Source organism: Rhinopithecus roxellana, chromosome 1 (genome assembly GCF_007565055.1).
Source record: "Rhinopithecus roxellana isolate Shanxi Qingling chromosome 1, ASM756505v1, whole genome shotgun sequence".
Classification (NCBI taxonomy): Eukaryota; Metazoa; Chordata; class Mammalia; order Primates; family Cercopithecidae; genus Rhinopithecus; species Rhinopithecus roxellana.
The window spans coordinates 138,360,028-138,381,546 of NC_044549.1; the positions used below are offsets into that span (position 1 = coordinate 138,360,028).

The 21,519-nt window shown below is 37.6% G+C and overlaps 1 protein-coding gene and 1 non-coding gene across 6 annotated transcripts in view; both read left to right on the plus strand.

Moving 5' to 3' along the window:
- Positions 1–21,519, plus strand: part of TBL1XR1 (transducin beta like 1 X-linked receptor 1) — a 179,950-nt gene that overhangs the window by 69,229 nt on the left and 89,202 nt on the right. The gene's annotated exons all lie outside the window — the stretch shown is intronic.
- LOC115892054 lies at positions 5,628–5,730 on the plus strand. The gene has a single exon (XR_004051947.1). It is a non-coding gene; the product is annotated as a U6 spliceosomal RNA (small nuclear RNA).

A 21,519-nucleotide genomic window follows, 5' to 3' on the forward strand; every position in this document is an offset into this window, starting at 1 on the left:
ATCTCTTGAACCCGAGAAGCGGAGGTTGCAGTGAACCGAGCTAAGATTGTGCCACTGCACTCCAGCCTGGGCAACGGAGTGAGACTCTGTCTCAAAAAAAAAAAAAAAAAAAAAAAAGGATATTCAGAGTGACAAAGTGTTTTTTCCATTTAGGTTTGTTTTTTTTTTTTCTTTTCTCAATTTTTAGGTGTGGGGGTAAGTATCTTTGGAAGACTAGGCACTTTATGCAGTGTTGGGCTCAGGCGGCAGTGAGTGTTAAGGAATGGGTATAAAAGTGAATGTGATTCTGTTCCCTATCTTGCTATTTCTTTGTTTTTCTTGGACTCTCTCTTAAGGGTCTTTATGATAAGGCAAATACCTTTTGACTTTTTGTGTGTGTGTTGCTATGTGTCTTTGAACGAAGAGTTAGGCATTCAATATGTTCTTTTTGAAGTGTCTCCTACACTTGACATAGATTCCCCTCATTTGCTGAAGAAATTCTCAATATATTCTCTGAAACCTAGTTTCTGTTGCTATTGTGCTACTGACTGCGTGATAAGCCTCAGTAAGTTTAAAGAATTTTGTTTTTTTGAGACGGAGTCTCACTCTGTCACCCAAGCTGGAGTGCAGTGGGGCGATCTTGGCTCACTGCAGGCTCCGCCTCCCGGGTTCACGCCATTCTCCTGCCTCAGCCTCCCGAGTAGCTGGGACTACAGGCGCCCGCCACCGCTCCCAGCTAATTTTTTTCTTTTGTATTTTTAGAAGAGATGGAGTTTAACATTTTTTATTATTTTAGAGACAGGGTCTTGCTAGGTTGCCCAGCCTGGTCTCAAACTCCCTTTTCTCAAACAAATCCTCTTACCTCAGCCTCACAAGCAGCTGGGACTATAGATGTAAGCCTCTGTGCCCGGCTCAGTAATGTAACCAATTTCACGGTACCTCTAAACCCCAAATATGGTGGCGTTTTTTTTTCCCCCCAAAACATTTCTAGATGGATCTTTTCTGAGGAGTTAATTGTTTTAGACTGGACTTTGATCATCCCTTTACAGGTCTATTTTTGCCTCCCTTTCAGGTAATTATTTTTTTAACTTGTTTTGAATACTTGAGCATTTTATATGGTTCAAAACTTAAAATGTACAGAAGTGTATACAGCAAAAAACCTTTCCACATCTGTCCCCTAGCCACTTGGCTCACCTCTCTGCAGTGACAGGTATTATTATTTTTTTGTGTGTCCTTCCAGAGATGATGTTACTATATACAAAAAAGTATGTAACATGCTCTCTCCCAGCGTATTTCCCAAAAACGTTGTAGAGCATTATATGCACTGCTTTTATTGCCTAACTGTCTTTCCTGGTGGTCATTCTCAAATCGGAATCTGAAGAGTGTCTTCATTGTTTTTTTTTTTTTCTTAACGGAATACTATTTTATTGTAATATCACCAGGCCCCTGTTGATGGAGAATTTGTTGTTTCTTTTTCTAATGCAGCAATGAATAGCATTGTATATAAGGTATTTTGCACGTGTGCAAACGTTTTGATGAATAAGTTCCCCACAGTAGAATTTCAGGGTCAAAGGATATGTGCATTTTTATTTTATTTATTTATTCTTTTTCTTTTTTTTTTTTTTTTTGAGATGGAGTCTCAGTCTGTTGCCCAGGCTGGAGCACAGTGGCGTAATCTCGGGTCACTGCAACCTCTGCCTCCTGGGTTCAAGTGATTCTCCAGCCCCGGCCTCCTGAGTAGCTTGGAGTATAGGCGCGCACCACTACGCCCAGCTGATTTTTGCATTTTGAATAGAAACGGGGGTTCGGCATATTGGCCAGGCTGGTGTTGAACTTCTGTCCTCAGGTGATCTGCCCACTTCGGCCTCCCAAAGTGCTGGGATTACAGGCGTGAGCCACTGCACTGCATTTTAAAATTTCACTGCCAGGCTGTCTCCATGGAGGTTGTGGTTATTGATACTCCTACCACCAGTGTGTATTATAACACTATAGAGTGTTATAAAGCTTTTTATCTTTGCCAAACTGTTAGATAAAGAATGATATCTTGTCGTTTTTTTTAAAGATATGCTTTTCATTATGATATGCGGAATACATTGAAAGGTACAGAATACAGATGGTGAAGTTCACAAATTGGACACACCTGTGTAACCACTATACCAGTCATTACTCTATCCCCAGCCTCTGGAAAGGTAACCATTATCCTGACTTAAGGTATCTATTCATTATTCTTGTATTTCATATAATCATACAGTATGTGCTCTTATTTATGGCTTGTTTTTCTCAGCATTATAAGAGATTTATTTTGCTGAGATTCATCCAAATTGTATCAGAAGTTCTCAGTGAAATCTTAATTTGCATTTCTCTTGCAGGGAGGTTGAGCACTTTTTAATGTTTTAAGCCTTAAAATTTTTATTTTCTGTAAGCTGTTTAAATTTTGTATCCTTGAGTGGGGAATCATTTTCTTATGGATCTTGTTACATGTAAAGGAAGCTGATTGTTTTGGATATGAGTTGTAGTTGTTTTCTTCATCTAGTCCTGCCTCTTGATTTTGCATATGATAGTTCTTGCCATAAAGAATTTTTTAAAAAATTGTAATATTATTTTTTGTGGCTATTTACATTTTTTCTCAATTACTTGTTTTCTCCTGTGGACCTACTGTCTTTTGAGCATCCCATAGTCTTTGTTAGATTACACTTTAATGTCATCAAAGATTAAAGTGCAAAAACCCTCTCTAAAAATGACTGCTGAACATGAAATTTGAATCGTGTATAAATGGAGTTATAGAAGAAATAGCTGATGGGGAGAATGTTGCAAGTCTTCATATGCAGCTGGAGAAGCTTAGTGAAGGCGAATTTGTGGACATAAATGTACATTATGTCCAAGTGGTTGTGATGACAAAGACGATGGCCTCATAAGAAGTGTCACTGGCCAAAAACTCTCAGAGATATTTCAAGACATTGAAAATGCAAGGATAAAATGTTAGAAGCTTTAGAGAGTTGTGAAAATGCCCCCAAGAAATTTCCCCAAGAAATAGAAAAGATGTTTGCTCTGTGTCATAAATGGCCAAGTGCAGTGGCTCAGGCTGGGTGCAGTGGCTCACGCCTGTGATCCCAGCACTTTGGGAGGACGAGGTGGGCAGATTGCTTGAGCTCAGGAGTTCTCAACCAGCCTGGGCAACATGGCACAACCCCATCTCTACTAAAAATACAAACATTAACCAGGCGTGGTGGGATGTGTCTGTTGTCCTGGCTACTTGGGGGACTGAGGTGAGAGGATCGCTTGAGCTTGGGAGATCCAGGCTGCAGGGAGTTGTGTTTGTGCCACGGCACTCCAGCCTGGATGACAGAGCAAGACCCTGTCTCCAAAAAAGAGGAAAAGATGCCTGCTCTCTGTGTCATAAGTTATATGAGAAGAAAAGTTGCTATTCAAAGTTCTCGATAAGCTATTTACCAAGAAATAAAACAATTCACGTTGGTTCTAATGTTTTAGATTACAGTGTACTAAAAGAATGATTTTTTTTCCTTTTTTTTCCTGAGACGGAGTCTTGTTCTGTCACCCAGGTTGAAGTGCAGTGGTGTGATCTTGGCTCACTGCAACCTCCACCTCCTGGGTTTAGGTGATTCTCCTACCTCAGCCTCCTGAGCAGCCAGGACTACAGGTGTGCACCACCACGCCCAGCTAATTTTTGTATTTTAGTAGAGATGGGGGTTCACCATGTTGGCCAGGCTGGTCTCGAACTCCTGACCTCAAGTCTTTGGCTTGCTTCAGACTCCCAAAGTGCTGTGATTACAGGCATGAGCCACCACGCCCGGCCCGTTTTACAATATTTTAATTATACATTAATAACTTATAGTAAACATTTTTAATATCTTGATGAAATTTTTTAAAGTAATGGAACAATTCACACTGATTAATATCACCTTGTTGAGTTTCAAATCTTGGTGATTTTTACAGTCCCACACTACCATTCAAAGTGTGAACTGCTGGTATATGTTTAAACAAAAAACCTCCCAAACTCCTTAAAGTGACTTAATAGTGTTTCAGGCAGTGATTTCTTCATTGTCTTTTCTAACCTTCAGGTCCATCAAAGATTAACTAGAACTGCATGTTTGGTATGCTTTTCTTGTACTTAGGACTTGAGTTTCTGGAGCTGCTATAGATCTCAGTTCTTACCTAAATTGCTAGATGTTGATACTAGTAGTCTAATGAGCTATGTGAAGAATAGTACACAAGATAGCAAGTAACAACAATGATTGCAATTCAGAGTATTTCTTGAGCACCTGCTGTATACCGGATACTGTGTTTTTAGGTTTTGGAGATAAATAACATTAGGTCCCCTGTGTTCTTTTTTTTCTTCACACTCTATAAAGGGCAGACAGATTAAAGGATAGTAGAAGGAGTTATATCATAGAATTTTTAATGATACTGAGAATTACAGATAATTTTAAACATTTTTAAGATGTTGCAATTCTGTGCTGTTTTATATGGTGTTGGAGATACCATAAAATAAATGACTCAAGGGACTTGGTGGGAACTAGATATACAAGTTGAGCTTCTGTATGTAGGTCAGGTGGCAGTCTGTTGAGATATATGCCATAACACAAAGAGTTTTTTTAATGTAAATGATACATTATGGAAAGAATTATACTTGGGCAGCAGGTTCTACACTGATTGTAGTCTATGGCAGATTACTCTTTAAAACAATCAAACTTTTGTATTGTTGAGTGCATTTTATGAGAAGAGAACTATAGGTTAGTTTACCAACTGAGAGTTACACTGTTTTTGCTGAAACTGGGTTTTGCTGAAACTGCCTTTCTAATGTTCTTATTCCTTAAGCCGAAACTTACATGGTTAAATATTACAATTGAACATTATGTACAGTCTTTTGAAAAGGATTTGATTTGGACATTTCTCTGTAAAAGCTTGACTTGTGCCCCCCCCCTTTTTTTGCTGAAAATGGGGGATGAAATCAAGGATATATTGATTTTAATCATTTACTACAGACATATTTATCGACTATTTATGGAGAGCCAGTGCCAAGAATTCTGAGGGATATGAAAATGCCTATCAGTAGGCTACCATGGAACTTATGTTAGTAGGTGAGAAAGTCTTGAATGTGAATAGCTAAACAAGTAATAAAAGTTGGCAGTGTTTAATGGGTGTTAGAAGTGATGACTTAGGTTCAAAGGAATAAGCAATTATTTCTAGCTGGAGGAATCAGAAGGCTTCATGGATGCAGGACTTGAAAGGCATCTTATGGGTGTATTAGTAGAAGATACAATAATTGGAGCAGACAACACTGGGAAAGTCCTGATGATTTAAAGCTTCTCTGATGTATCTTACATAACTGATGTTTGGTAAATGATGTTTAACAAATGATTGGATTGTTAATACTACCAGTTTTTGATATTAAAAAGAATATTGTTGTGTTAGATGATTCAGGAGAGTATTGTAGTTCTCAAAACGTGATCCTTGACAGCATCAACATCTCCTGCTAACTTGTTGGAAATGCAGATTCTTGGCTGCATCCCATATTTAGTCATTGAATCAGAAAGTGGTGTGGGTTCCAGCACCCTGTGCTTTAATAGGTCTTATTTTGAGAGAGGCATTTCTACTTAATGACTATCTTTTTAAAAATGCGGTAACTGATGCTCACTTTGGCAGCACATATGTTAAAATTGGAATGATACAAAGATAGCATGGCCCCTGCACAAGGATGACACACAATTTTACGAAGGTTTCATATTTTTTATTACACACTGCATGCCTGTATCAGAATGTCTCTTGTACTTCATAAATATATACACCTACTGTGTACTTAAAAAAATTAAAAACAAAATTAAAAGAAATATATGTGTCAACTTCATTGGCTAGTAATGATTAATAGCCCATTCCGTAATTTGATTAAAAGCCATTCCTTAGTTTACTATTTGAAGTATAAAATCTTTGTTAGTTTGGAGGGTAATTTTTTTACTTGGAAATTTGAAAACCTGGAAATTGAATAAATTAGTAAGCTATTTTAATTGTCTTGTCAGTGAATCATAAAGAAAACTGCCAGCACTTCTCCATGGCACATCAAGTATACTGGCTGTTGCCTTCTAGAATTAAAAAGTGATTTTTTGTAGTCATTGGTGTATATATATATATATATATATATATATATATATATATTTTCGTATATATGAAACATGTCCTGATGTATTTTTTATTCTTGTGAAATAAAAGATACTTGTCAGTTTTATACTAAATTTTTTAAATATCCTATTAATTCATTATTTCTAATGAAATGCTAATAATTGAGGAACTGCCAGACTGTCTTCCAAAGGACTGCATCATTTTGCATTTCCACCTGCAGTGAATGAGGGTTTCAGTTTCTCATCTTTCTCATATCCTTGTCAACCCTTACAACCGTTCTTTTGTTGACTGCCATCCTAATGGGCGTGAAGTAGTACCTCATTGTAATTGTGTTTTGCACTTCTCTGATAGCTGGTGATGTTGAGCATATTTTCATATTCTTTTTTTTTTTTTTTTTGAGACGGAGTCTCGCTCTATCGCCAAGGCTGGAGTGCAGTGGCCGGATCTCAGCTCACTGCAAGCTCTGCTTCCCGGGTTTATGCCATTCTCCTGCCTCAGCCTCCCGAGTAGCTGGGACTACAGGCGCCCGCCACCTCGCCCGGCTAGTTTTTTGTATTTTTTAGTAGAGACGGGGTTTCACCATGTTAGCCAGGATGGTCTCGATCTCCTGACCTCGTGATCCTCCCATCTCGGCCTCCCAAAGTGCTGGGATTACAGGCTTGAGCCACCGCGCCCGGCCCATATTTTCATATTCTTATTGGCCGTTTGTATTTTACTCTTTGGGTTATCTGTTCAGATTTCAAAATTGGCTTTTTATTGAGTTGTAGTATTCATATATTCTGGATGCAAATGATATGATTCATATCTGTGATATGATTTACGAAACTTTTGTCCTGTTCTGTGGGTTATCTTCACTTTCTTGATGGTGTCTTTTGAAATGAAAACGTTTTACATATTTGTGATCTCAGTTTATTTTTTTTTCTTTTGTTTCTTATACTTCTGGTGGCATATCTATGAAACTGTTTGCCTAATCCAAGGTCGTAAAGATTGACCTGTATGTTTTCTTTTAAATGTTTCAGAGTTTTAACTTTTAGTTCTATAACCCAGTTTGTGGTAATTTTTTAGATGGTGTGAAGTGGGTTCTAAATTCATTTCTTTTGCATTTAGCATTCGTAACACCATTTGTCAGTCTCAGTTACAGTGACAGATTTTTATGAGTTTTTATCTAGACTTTCTAGATCTTACTAGCAGTTGAGAAGATTTTGAGTTTTACTACTCTCATTGCATTGTCCATTAAGAGAATAAATTTATTAAGTATTGAAGAAAAAGGTGCTGTGAGTAAAGCACTGTGTTCCCTTTTTTAGGAGTCTTTAAGGAGAAACTGGAATAGGTTTTTGAAATTGATAGGTCACAGATTTTAAAAATGAGAATGAGAGAATGGAAGAAAGACCTTATAGTAGCTAAAGATTTTCATTTCAAGCTGAGGAATTTGTTTATTTAGCCCTATAGCATGTAAGAAATAGTTATAGTCAGACATATTTGAATTATAGAGAAGAATGATTTTTCGAATAACTACTAATAGAACCGTCTAATAACTTGGTAAAGTAGTGCCAATGATTGGAGGAGCTCAAGTGAGGTTGAATGATGGGTCATTAAAAGTACAGAAATGATTTCTGCATTGAAAACAAAGGTTGTTTACAGAGTTCTGGGATTTCTAGTTAGTCTTGTGACTATGCTAGGATTTCCATTTTCTTTCACATTTGTGAAGATTTTCTGCTTGGGATCCATCCTTCCACAGAATTCTGTCAAGTTATTGGAAGGAAAGTAAGGGAAAACAGGAGGTTATTATTGCCTTGAAGGATTAAATGATAGAAATACTCCACTTTTTGATTAGCTAATGTTATGCCTTACGCTGAAAATTGGTCTCATCACTTGATCTAGTTCTTTTCAGTTTCTTTAGTTCTTTGTTCTCTAAGTAACACAGTGAAGAGTGAGAATGAGAGACTGTAGCAACAGTGACTGTTGAAATGAGAACTAAACATTAAAGTATCTGTCTAACATCAAATTTGTGCATTGTTGTGGTTTGTAGATTGTGAATTGAAGAAAGCTGCGTGAATTGTAGGAAAATGTAAATTGTGATAGTGTAAATGGAATTTGTCATCGTTTCGTGAAAATAAAGTTAACTTTACTGATTCAGGGAATTATGTTCTTAGTTTATAAATGATCCACTTGAAGAGTAGATGGTTCAGAATGTACTCAGGAGAAAACGTGCTAGTGCATATTTGTACTTTTGTGATGGGTATGTTTGAATCATATGTTTTAAGGTTTGGAAAAATCTGATTATATAATCTGAGGCAAATGAATGATTTCAGTCACCTGGTTTTCAGGCAGACTAATTTGAGAATCTTTTAGCTATAAGGCTCTCAAACTTCAAAGTAAAATATTAATCAAAGCAGAATGGGAAGCATGAGAAAATTAGATATATTTTTTCTTTGAAGTGAGGTTTTTGGAATAGTCTTTTAAATAGGAAAACCTTTTTGAGCTTAGCTTCTTCCATGTTAAAAATATTTATCTTGTTTGCCCAATTGTAGGGGTTTTCTCTGTTACAGATTTGAGCATAGTCTGAATCTCCTTGGTTGGAAATAATTGGCTCCAAACAAAAGCTTCTTAACAGTGATATTGGTGTAGCTATGTATGCCCAATGAGTGATGTAAATCAATTAATATGAAGATGTTATATAACTTTTTAAGACTTGAATTTTGAACTTTTGTTAATGTATATACTTTATGATTAAGAAGGTAAGTACTGTTTTAGTATGATACAAGTTCTCCCTTGAAGTTACTGTACATTTTAAAAAAAACTATTACAATATACTAATCAAGATTTTCTTTTGTCTGTTTTTGAATGGACCTCTTAAAGATTGCTGCTGTTCACAGGTTTCTTTGCAGGATTCTTACAGTAGTAAAAGATTTCTATTTCCCCTCCTCTCAATTAAAAGACACAAGAAACATATGTACGACACAAGACAAAATGTGGGTACAATATTGTTAGTGATGTTTGGTTTTCTGTGGCTGACTTTTTTCATAATGTTTAACAGTTCTATTACTTGAATTTACAGAGGGATTCATTGTGCTAAAAATACCTCCATATTCAACTGTAATAAGCCACATTATTAAAACACTGTTAGAGTTGGAAGATAAACATACAGTTGATGCTAATTGTTTGGTATTTGTGGATGAGCCTGAAACGACTAATATTAATCATGAGTCCCTTCTGCACTTATGTGATCTTCTATGCTTTGATTTGCAGCTATATCCACTGTTGTTTAAAGAACCTGTTGCTCTTTGCAGCTGCCTTATTTAGCCCTATCTGCTAGAAGCCATTGATCCAAGAACTCTGCTTTTCCTCACACTCGACTTTAATAGCATTATGAAAGCTAGCCCAGTAAAATTGAATTTCCAACAATGTAGCTTCAGTGTTGGTGGACTTGAAGTATTTTACGTCAGATATCTTCTAGTGCGCAAGAGGTCAACTTAGTATAGAGTAAAATTTGACGTCTGTGTTAGAGATCTCATGATAATGTTAAGGGATTTGGGTTATTTGCAGTTTTCGGGGTACATGCTGAACTTCTTGATGCTCTTTTCTTAGCTCTATTACATCTCCTCTTCTACAACCCCAGTCAGGTGTGACATTCTTAACTGAATTCCTACATGCTTTGACACAGCCTTACAGTGTTTTTATCTGCCTTATATAACTTGTATTAGAGGAGGAGGGAATATTTTAATTGTTAACCTACTCTATAGTACCTAACGGAATGTATTCCATTTAGTAAACACAGTCTTAAGTAATAAGTAAATTTAACAGTAATGTTCAGAAGCAGCATTTTGGTGAATTAATCAACATTGTACAAGTATACCTTAAGTATAATTTGAATTAATAGAATAAAATGTTGCTTATTAATACTTTAGATTTCAACACTTCATGGTTTCACCTTCACATCAGTTAATTGGAATGCTGGGATCATCCTAAATGATCATCCTTTATTTGTAGGATTGGGATGAGGGTTATTCTTGCATTGTGATTCTTTCAATCCCATTCTCTCTAGGACTTCTAGTAATTCCAGGTTTCCAGTAATTAATGGCTCTTTTTATTGGAAGTTTCATGGATTTTTTTTTTTTTTTTTAACATCTTTAGGTAAGAACATTCTAAACCACTTGTAGTATCTAAAAGGTGTGTCAGACATGAAGGTAGCCTTAATGGAAGCAGGCTTGCCTTCTCTAAACCTCAGAAGGAACAGCCTCGATGGGATTGTGAGTTTCATTTCCCATGTGCCAAAAAGAGGTGGACCTCAGAGCCAGTGATGAAAGGTGCTTTTCATCATAATCCTTTTAGACTAAAAAATTTATGCTAATTACCAGATAAGACCTTTTCCCTCAGGGAGTTTAGTATTTAACGAGAAAGTTAATGCAGGTAATTTGTAATCTGGATGAATTTAGTCTGGCTAAAAAAATTGCCCATTGTTTGGAAGGGGGGCTAATGTTCGAAAGAAAGATGTATGTGAAGTCAAATTGGGACTTATTTCTAGAGGAGATAGCCGGTGAGTAGGCTATGGAAGGGAAAAAAAAGTTGACATCCAGCAAAATTTCTCTATGAAGGACTTTAGTTTTAAACTTTTATTATGACAAATTTGAAAATAATATAAGAATAATAAAATGAATTATTGTATCGTTTTGCTTAGCTTCAACAGTTATCTGCATATGTTGAAATTAGTTGTCATGTTTCTTGAGACTTTAATCTGGCATAGTTCCTCAGCCTTGTCTTTTATCACATTGATGGTTTTAAAGCACATTCCTCAGTTTATGTTTGTTTCCTGAGGACAAGATTTATATTATATTTAACTGTGATTTTAAAGGAATGAAAATGATAGAATTCTATGACAAGCTGTAGGTTATAATGGAACTAATTCAGGACCAAGAATCAGGAGTCCTGAGTCCTGGCTCTTAGAAAGGAATTGTAATATTCAGTATTTAAAGAATGTAGACTTTGAAATAGTGACACTCAGCTATTAAATCTCAGCTCTTTTGGGTAGCTGTTGTGAATAATTGTATAAATTTAAGCAAATTGATTAACATTTTAGGACCATTTATAAAATATGACCAATAAATTCCTGCCTTTTCAAGTTGTTGGGAGTAAATGAGGTAACACGAAGTACAGAGATGCTACACTGTGTGATAGTGATTAAAATACTGTAAATTTGAGCTGGTCTAAAGGTAGTGAGTTACCTCAATTGATTATGTAGTCAGTAACAGTTCGAACTTGTTCTACTCTCTTCCCCCACTTTTCACTATTGCACTTGACTAGTCTAAAAATAAAATATAGTACATTTGGAAAAGAGGAAAATCAGTGAGTTAAAGATGCCAAAAGGAAGTTTCAGTGGAAGAGGTTGCACATGACCTTTGATTTTAAGGATGGATTGACTTTGGATAAAATATCTAGGTGTGGAGAATCCATGGGAAAATCTTAAGTGTAAGGGGATATAGTCAGATTAGTGTGGGAAATAATGTTAGAGTGAGGAAGTTAGAAGAATCTTGGGAGTTAGAGTTTGAAGGTCTGGGTTGTAGGCCAGCCTTTGCCGTTAGCTGGTTGTATGATTTGGAGTAAGTTATTTAACCTGCCTAGACCTTGCTCTCTAACACTATAAAATGACTGGTAGGTTTTCAGCATTCTTCAGGGAAGAGAAACATCCTGGTAAGACAGAGTAGTAAGGGAAAGCTTTTATCAGGAAGGAGGTCATCTGCATCTTGAAAGGTAGGCAGCCTCTAGATAGGAGAAGAGGAAAAGGGGAAGCCATTAGAAGAAGAATGCCCAGTGAAAGAAGGCACAACTGGAAGTAAATACCTGTTGTATTACAGGGAGGAGTGCATGTTTGAAAGTAATGAGAAGTTAAGGTTATCGATTCTGTGCTCCAGAAGTAGGCTCTATATAGTTACGTTTGCTGTTTAGAGTTGATACAGTTGGAAAATGGCCCTCTTATTTAAATAAAGGTTGATGAGACACCTGCTGGAGTATAACTAGATTCACCGTATGCAGTATTTTTGGATGAGCGAGTCCCCAAGGGCTTTCTGTTAGTGAAAGGAGGATATCCCAACTCTCTTCTCCCTGAAATTGGAAGTAACTAATACCAAGGGCAACGGTTGCATTACAATAAAATGACCGTGTCGAAAATGGATGAGGTTAGTATAGACCACTAATTCAATACACAGGGCCAAGAACTCTTTGGAATGTTTCTTCATGTCATGTGGTTGATTCTGGAGCTTCTGGAGACCGCACCATACAAATATGCCAGTTGATCATGGAAGAACATTAAATGGTCACAGTATGATCTAAAATAATCTGTAAAATTGGTAATTGGTGCTGGGATCACCAATGGTAATTGGGTAATTAGACTGGGATCCAGACCAGCAGTGTATCACAATGTAGTGAATGGTCATTGTTTATTCAGCAAATTTCAACAGTTTCTGTCATGGAGCAGTTAAGAAACAAAGACAATAACCATTCTGTGTAGGTTTCTCTGCCTCAGGATTCAAAACCCCCTTTGCCCCAGCCTTCATGTCTATTTCCTTATCTAAACAAAATCAGAAGAAGCCCTAATTATATAGGAATCCAGCCATTGATTGGAAAAATAAAGGAGATGGAACCATATTTTATGACAAGTTGTTGAAAAGGTTCCAGGATCAAATTGGGTAGGGTGTAAATATTCTTCACCTGTGGAACTGCTGTAGTTTCTTTTCTTTTAAAACCTGATTATCAGCCAGGTGCAGTGGCTCACACCTGTAATCCCAGTGCTTTGGGAGGCTGAGGCGGGGGTGGATCACCTGAGATCAGGAGTTGGAGACCAGCCTGGCCAACGTGGTGAAACCCCATCTCTACTAAAAATACAAAAACTAGCCGGGTGTGGCAGCGGGTGCCTGTAATCCCAGCTACTCCTGATGCTGAGGCAGGAGAAGTGCTTGAACTCGGGAGGCAGAGGTTACAGTGAGCCGAGATCATGCCACTGCACTCCAGCCTGAGGTGCAAGAGTGAAACTCCGCCTCAAACAAACAAACAAACAAACAAAAACCAAAAACAAAAAAACCCCTGATTATCCAGGTTTTTCTTTGTGTTTATGAGCTTATACTTTCTGTAAGTCCCACTTTTCTTGAGTTATTATGTGGAGTTGCTGTCTGGTTTGCACACAATATGCCTGAATGGTTACAATGCTAAATTGTTAAGTATCTCTTGATTTTATAAAAGTTCAGTTTGAGAAATCGAACAAATAAGACACTTGCTATATATTATACTGTATTCATTTTGTCTGTATTCCTCCACTAAAATGCAAACTTTAAGGTGGTTTCTTGATTGTTGTTCTTAGCACCTGAAATGGAGCATGGCAAATAGTATACATTCAGTAAATAAATGAAGAACTATGATATTTGACAGCTTTACATGCAACTAAGCCTAATAAAGAAGAGAATTCACAAATAGATTCTCTTTAAAGTCTTCCTAATGTCTTTCTTTTTATTTCCTTTCTTCTTCCTTCCATTATGGGCTTTGTTTTGATCAGTGAAGAGGTGAGTATGAGAAGCTGCATTTTAATTTTTCAGGAATCTAGTCATGCCTTTGGATAAAAATGCCATGGTCACACTTTTAGCTCTGATGAGAAAAGGGCCTCATTAGGTCATTTTGAGTCATTAGGCTCAATGTTAAAGCTCCTCAGCGATAAGGGCTTGAAAGACGTATAATTAATGTTTGTTCACAGTGCCTGTCTTTAAATAGGCTCTTAAATGAGTGAATGAATGAATCTTCAAGAACACTTTAGAGACTTTGAAAAGATTGGATGATTTTGAAATAACAGACTCTGGGATCTAGACCTTCTATATTGGTGTGGAATAGAACTAGTTTCTTAGAATGTAGGTAGTCATTGCTTGAGCTTTCTACGAATGTATCCTGAGTTTCTGGCTGAGAAGAGTGGATAAAATAAGTGAGGTTAAAGAAAGAAAGTCACAATTCATACACTACCTATAAAACATTTATAAAAGGCCATTGGCCCTAGATTCCTGGTTTCTAATTTCTTACTACCTGCCATAGACTCCCGGTTTCTGATTTCTTACTACCTTGTATAGTATAAAAATAGCAAATTGAGGGGGTCAGAATATTCAGTGGTTATTGGTTGACATTTTTTCCTTTTTTCCTTCCCATTGAACCTATTGTGCTCTTTAATACTACTTCTTTGCCCTTGGAAAGAAATAGCCAGTTTTACTTTATATTTCTCCCAAGCAATGGCATAGAAGTAGAGTTCATTAAAGCTCTAAGTAAGAGTGGTTGAATTCTTTCAAATTAGAAGAGTAGTCACTGTACTAGTGGAATTTGAAGTCAGACTGAATCGAAGTGTTGACATCTTCATTACTGCACTAGAAATGATGCATATTAATAGAATTTATAGAGCACATTAGATTTCCCTGTGTAGCAAACAATCTGGGAGACCTGAGAGCTTATGCTGCCTATAAGGAACTCTGCTGAATGGGAAACGAGTATTTTCTATGACTGTTTTAAAATTATTTTGATGTCATATCTAAAAGGGAAATTTTAGACTATGCAGATAATTCAGCAATCTGCATGACTTTCAATACCAAAATAAAGGTACTATTTTAAAATACTGTATAATTATGGAGCAGGCTTAATGGAAGCCTTATTAAATTTACCCATTATTTGCCGTTGCTGAAAATATCTTTCCCAGGAATTCAGTGTTGCTATTCTAGGCAATAGTTTCATTGCTTCACAGCTACTATTTGGAAGACAGGGAACAGGAATAATAGTACTAGACTGATGATTGTTTAAATAATGTACATTTGATTAATCCAATACCCACTATAGATTATTGGTTGTGATGTTAAAAATGGGCATCATTTCTTCGAAGCCATAATCTTGACCCATTCCTGCAAATTCTTTTTTCTCCCCTCTCTTTTATATTCAGTATTTATTCTAGAATTGTTACCCTGTTTCAGAATGCCAATAGCAGTGTGTTTAGTAACAAGGTCATGTTGTTTTTATAAAACAAACTGTGTAATGTTCATAAGCACACAAAATAAAGCATTCTGGACTTTCAGACTGGGTGGATTAAACCTATATTTGAAAATGCATAGACAGCTTCATTATAGTGGCATTTAAGGGACATCTGTATTATTTCAGATTTTATTCCTGCCAGTGTTGGGATGCCAGTAGAGCACATTTGGAAAGCCAGCATCTTGGGGTCAGACTCATAATGAAGAGTGTCCCTGCTTATTCTAATTTTCTGAAGTAGTCTGTTCAGTTTTCCAGCATTCTACTTAGTTATTTATAGATCAGTGAAGGAAAAATAACCGTAAGTCTTTCTCAGTCAACTTCAGGCTATTGATGATTCTTTTTCTTTTATGTAGTTCTCCTTTGCCTTCCCAGTTACTCTGTTTGACCTGGAATAATCAACAGGATCAAAATAAAACCTTGCACCTGAAAAGAGCAAAACTTAGAATGTGTTTTAAAAGCAAAGGTTGTATTTTTAAAATTTTACATTTATTACAGACTACCATTGTATTAAAATGAGCTTCAAGTGTTTTACTAAGATGTGTTCCTTATGAAAATGTGTTTAGGTAATACGGTGTTTCACAGTGAAGTGTGGTTGTTAAATAATTGTTCATAGTTCTCATTCTTTACCATTGGAACAAAAATTATACTTCCAGTGTTCTGAACTTTACAAATGGTTTGCATTAGGCTAACATTTATCTTAATTTTTCTTGAAATTTATTTTGTGGAGGAGTGGAAAACCATCTATGCATCTATTTTATCTATTTATTGTCATTGATTACCTGTAGAGTAAGGTCTTCAGGGTCTTCATTTTAGCCGATATCCCTTGTGTTCTCCAGTCATTGTTCTGGGCATTCAAGTTACGCAGCTGGATAAAGCGTCTTTCAAGATACATACCTTCTAGTGAAGGGAGACAGGCATATAAAATGAGTATCCACAGTTGTTAGTAAAGCTTAGGTAGGATGTGAGTGATCTAAAATTTAGCCGGAGGATACAGCATATCCAAAGTCTGCTAATATATGACAAGTTTAGGAAACTGAAAACATACACATGTCAAGTTGCACCCTAGAAATGGAAGGTCATGGTGCTTAGTGCTTAGTTAGAGGAAATGAGGGAGGAGAAGGAGCCGTATCTCTTAGTTTGGCTGACAAGTTGGGTGAAAATGGAGCTGTACACTAAGATAGCAAACACGAGAAGAGGAACAAGTTTGGGGTGGGAGATGAATTAAATTTATACATAGAAAATTTGAAATGCGTTGTATGCCATGGGTTGGGGGAAGAATGATGATGTCCAATTGGTTTCACGTAACTAAAGTATTATTTTAAACAAATTGTGAGACAGGAAGTTACTGGTTTTCAAAATTCCATTGTCCTTAGTGTGATGAATTCCATCAGGTATGCCTCGGTTGAAAAATGGCTACTGCTGCAGAAGGCATCATATTTAAACAGGAAGAAGTGCTGCATCTGTTCTTTATTTTCAGGAAAGCAAAAGCTTCCCCCAGCCTTCTCTTCCCCTCCCTAGCGGACTTCTCCTGAGGTCTTACCAGCCGGAACTGTTCACTGTGGCTGCCTCTGGCTGCAAGAAAGGTTAGGAAAGCAAGTATTTGTCTGGACATGTTGCTGCCTTGAAGAAAATTAGAATTATGTTAGCAAGGAGGCTGAAGGCATCTGAAGAGTTGTTATTTAAATGAATAGTTAACTAAGTAGTACCTCAGCAAAGAAACCCTTTATTACCTCTTGCTTCACAACTAAAAAAACAAAAGCTTAATTTTTATATGTCAAATGATGTTCAATTATAAATTTTGGGATGCATTAAAAATAATTTGGGCTTTAGACCTCAAAGTTGCAGGGGAAGAGAGGAATAAGGAGTGCGGATAGTGTGATTGAAGCGGGGGTCAGTAGGCAGCATAGAGAGATTTGGAAAGAGTTGACCAAAGTGTGGTTGTGGCGGACCAAGGAGGCAGAGGAAAGAGGTGTGACTCTCAGGCTTTTGGTTGGGTAATGAATAGCAGTAAGCAGCACAATGTGACTACGGTAATAACTAGTGCTTTTGTGCCTTTCAAGACTTTTTGGTAAACTTCCAAAAGGAGGAAGATAATGTATTTTAAAATTTCAGTCTGTCTTATAAATACTGATTATATAAATTAGGTAAATTTGACCTGAATGATCAGATGAAGTTCCTGACTTTTATATGTATCAGTTTTTTTTAACAGTTGAATCCATATAGTATTGCAAGAAGTAGTTAGTTGTATGAGAAACACTATAGGTCAAAGTGTTTGGAAGCTGGGTCAGGTAGATGGTTAAAAAGTGTACTTAATTCATTGGTTGATGGCCTTACATCATACTCTGGTGGGGGCCCAAGATCCTTACTGTATGGACTCCATCCTGCCCGTGGCACTGTAGCAATAAGACAGTATGGATGTAGACCACCTCACTCCTCCATACAGTGATACTTTAATTAAAAATCATTATTATTATTATTTATTTTCAAAGTGACAAGGTCTTACTCTGTTGCCCAAGCTGGAGTGTAGAGGTGTCATCATGGCTCACTGCAACCTCAAACTCCTGGGCTCAAGGGGTCCTCCTGCCTCAGCCTCCCGGGTAGCTGGGACTACAAGTGCATGCTACCCTGCCCAGCTAATTAAAAAGTTTTTTTTTTTTTTATAGAGATGGGGTCTTGCTGTGTTCCCCAGACTTGTCTTGAACTCCTGGGCTTAAGCGATCTTTCCATCTCAGCCTCCCGAACCACTGGGGTTACAGGTGTGAGCTACCGTGCCTGGCCAAACTTTTTTTTCTTTCTTTTTTTAACCTTTTCAATTTTAAAAAAGGGACAGAGAACACTGTGTTTTTATCATGTACACCACAATCTTTTGAAATTCATAATGGGTGTGGTGGCTCATGCCATAATCCCAGCACTTTAGGAGGGCAAGGCAGGAGGATCTCTTGAGCCCAGGAGTTCAAGACTAGCCTGGACAACATTGTGAGGACCCATCTCTACAAAAAGTTGAAAGTTAGCTGGGCTTGCTGGCACACACTTACAGTTTCAGCTACTTGGGGGCTGAGGCAAGAGGATCTTTTGAACTTGGGGTTGGGGGAGTGGAGTTCAAGGCTGCAGTGAGCTATGATTATGCTGCTGTACTCCATCCTAGGCAACAAAGCAAGACCCATATCACATATACATATATGGAATGTTTGGAAGTGTGTGTGTGTATGTGTGTGTGTGTATGTATGGTGAAATCTAGTGAATTAACAAATGCATTACCTCATAGTTACCGTTTTTGTGGTAAGAGCACATAACTTCTACTCTACATTTTTCAAGAATTATGTCATTTTTAACTCTAGTCATCTTGCTGTATAATTGATCTCTTGAAGTTTATTCTTCCTAACAGTAATTATGTATTCTTTGACCAACGATTCTCCAGCTTTCCCCCCCCCTTACTACCCCCACCTCTACTGCTTTTTCTACTCTCTACTTTTATATGATCAACTTTTTTATATTGCACTGGGTAAGATCATGTGATAGTTGTCTTTCTGTGCCTGGCTTGTTCACTTAACCTGATGTCATCCATGTTGTCATATATGGCAGGATTTTATTCTTTTTAATGACTGAATAGTATTCCATTTGTGTGTATGTACTCCATTTTCTTTATTCATCTTTTTTTGAGATCTTACTCTGTCACCCAGGCTGGGGTACAGTGCCATGGTCTCGGGTCACTGCAGCCTTTGCCTACCAGGCTCAAGAGATCCTCCCACGATAGCCTCCCGAGTAGCTGGGACTACAGGCACATGCCACCATGCCTGACTGATTTCTGTAGAGACGGGGTTTCACCATGTTGCCCAGGCTAGTCTCAAACTCCTGGACTCAAGCCATCCGCCTGCCTCGGCCTCTCAAAGTGTTGGGATGCTGACATGAGCCACTGTGCCAGGCCCCATTCATCTGTTGCTGGACACTGATTGATTCCATATCTTAGCTATTGGGAATAGTGCTGTGATGAACACGGAAGTGCAGACATCTCTTCAAAATAGTAGTGATTTCACTTTCTTTGGATATTTACCCAGTAGTGGGATTACTGTATCATATGATGGTTATTTCTGTTTTTAATTTTTTTAGAAACCTTCATATTATTTTCAGTAATGGCTGTACTGGTTAAATTCCCACCAACAGTGCGTAAGGATTCATTTTTCTCCATATTCTCACCAGCACTTCTTGTCTTTTGTCCTTTTGATAATGCTTATACTGACTGGGGTGAGATAATATTTCATTGTGGTTTTGATTTTCCTGATGATTAGTGATGTCGAACATTCTTTCATATACCTGTTGATATTCACATGTCTTTTGAGAAGTGTCTATTCGGGTCTTTTGCCATTTATTTATTTTTATTTAATTTTTAAATTATAGAGATGGGGTCTCCATATGTTGCCCAGGTTAGTCTCAAACTCCTGGGCTCAAACGATTCTCCAGCCTTCACCTTCTAAAATGTTAAGATTACAGGCATGAGCCACTGTGCCTGGCCATTTTGCCCATTTTAAATATTAGGTTATTTGATTTTTTGTATTGAGTTGTCCTATTATTTATCAGATACATAATTTGCAAATATTTTCTCCTGTAGGTTATTGTTTTTTTTTTATTTCTTTGCTGTGCAGAAGCTTTTGGTTTTGTGTAATACCATTTGTCTGCTTTTGCTTTCGTTGCTTGTGCTTTTTGAGGTCCTTTCAAAAAAAAATAAAAATAAAAAAAAATAAAATCCTTGCCCAGACTGCTGTCAGGAAGTGTTCTCCTGGGTTTTCTTTTAGTAATTTCCTAGTTTTGAGTCTTACGCTTAAGTCTTTAATCCTTTTTTTTTTTTTTTTTTAATTTTTGTATATGGTAGAAGATAAGGGTCTACTTTCATTCTTCTACATGTGAATGTTCAGTTTCCCCAAAACCATTTATTGAAGACACTGTTCTTTCCCCACTGCGTATTATTGGCACCTTTGTCAAAAATCAGTTGGCTGTAAATGTGTGGATTTACTTTTGGGCTCTCTCTATGGTATTCCATTAGTGTTTGTGTGTGTGTGTATTTTGAGACAGAGTTTTGCTTCATCATCCAGGCTGCAGTGGCATGATCTCAGCTCACAGCATCCTCCGCCTCTGCCTCCCAGGTTCAAGCAATTCTTCTGCCTCAGCCTCCCAAGTAGCTGGGACTCCAGGCACATGGTATCACGCCCGACTAATTTTTGTATTTTTAGTAGAGACGGGGTTTCACCATGTTGGCCAGGCTGGTTTCGAACTGCTGACCTCATGATCTGCCCGCCTCAGCCTCCCAGAGTGTTGGGATTACAGGTGTGAGCCACCTGCGCCTGGCAGGTCTTTGAGGGCTTTCACAAAAAGTATTCTCATACTTTTCTTTTTCTTGAAAAGTAGAAGTTTGGCTGGGCGCCTGGTTACTTGTTTTTAAAACAGGGACAATAATATGTACTGTACGAAATCGTCAGATTTAAATGATACTGAGTGTGCCAGCAATGTAGAGTTTAATAGTCATTTTGTCACCTCTGATAAGAACGTTTAACCACTTTTGGTCTCAATCTCTGTGCATAAAACAAAGGGGATTGAATGAGACAGCTTTTCTTTAACTGTCCTATGATCAAAGCAAGTTTTCCATGCTATTTAAAAGATACTTTAGGCCAGGTACCACGGCTCATGCCTGTAATCCCAGCACTTTGGGAGGCTGAGGTGGGTGGATCACCTGAGGAGAGGGGTTCTAGACCAGCCTGGCCAACATGGCAAAACCCCGTCTCTTCTAAAAATACAAAAATTAGCTGATCATAGTGGCATACGCCTGTAATCCCAGCTACTCAGGAAGCTGAGGTGGGAGAATCGCCTGAACCCGGGAGACGGAGGTTTTAGTGAGCTGAGATCGTGCCAGTGTACTTCAGCCTGGGCAACAGAGTGAGACTCCCTCTTAAAAAAAAAAAGATACTACGATACTTCAATTTGATTTTTTATCTGTGTTGTCTTATTTCTCAGAAGGCAGGAGATACTTTCTTCTTTCATTTCAGGGCCTAGTTCTTATTTTTTAAAAGGCTTCAAAGGATCTTAGCAGTCAATCCAGTAAACCCAGTCATTGCTTGTTGGCGTTGAGTCTTAAGAGGCTTAAGTTGTAGGCCTCAGACCACTGGCACCCCAGAGGCAGAGTTGGGATGAGGACCCAGGTGCATTGTGAGTAAAAGGTTCCCCAAACCCTTTCTCTTTCTGTGAGTAAATGACATTGGTTTAATGTTTAGTTCTGACTCATCTGAAATCTAAAGTGGAATGTTGGCAACATTAACAGCCACCATATAGGGTATGGCAAAGAGATTCCTGGCACGTGAACTGCATCTGGTTCGG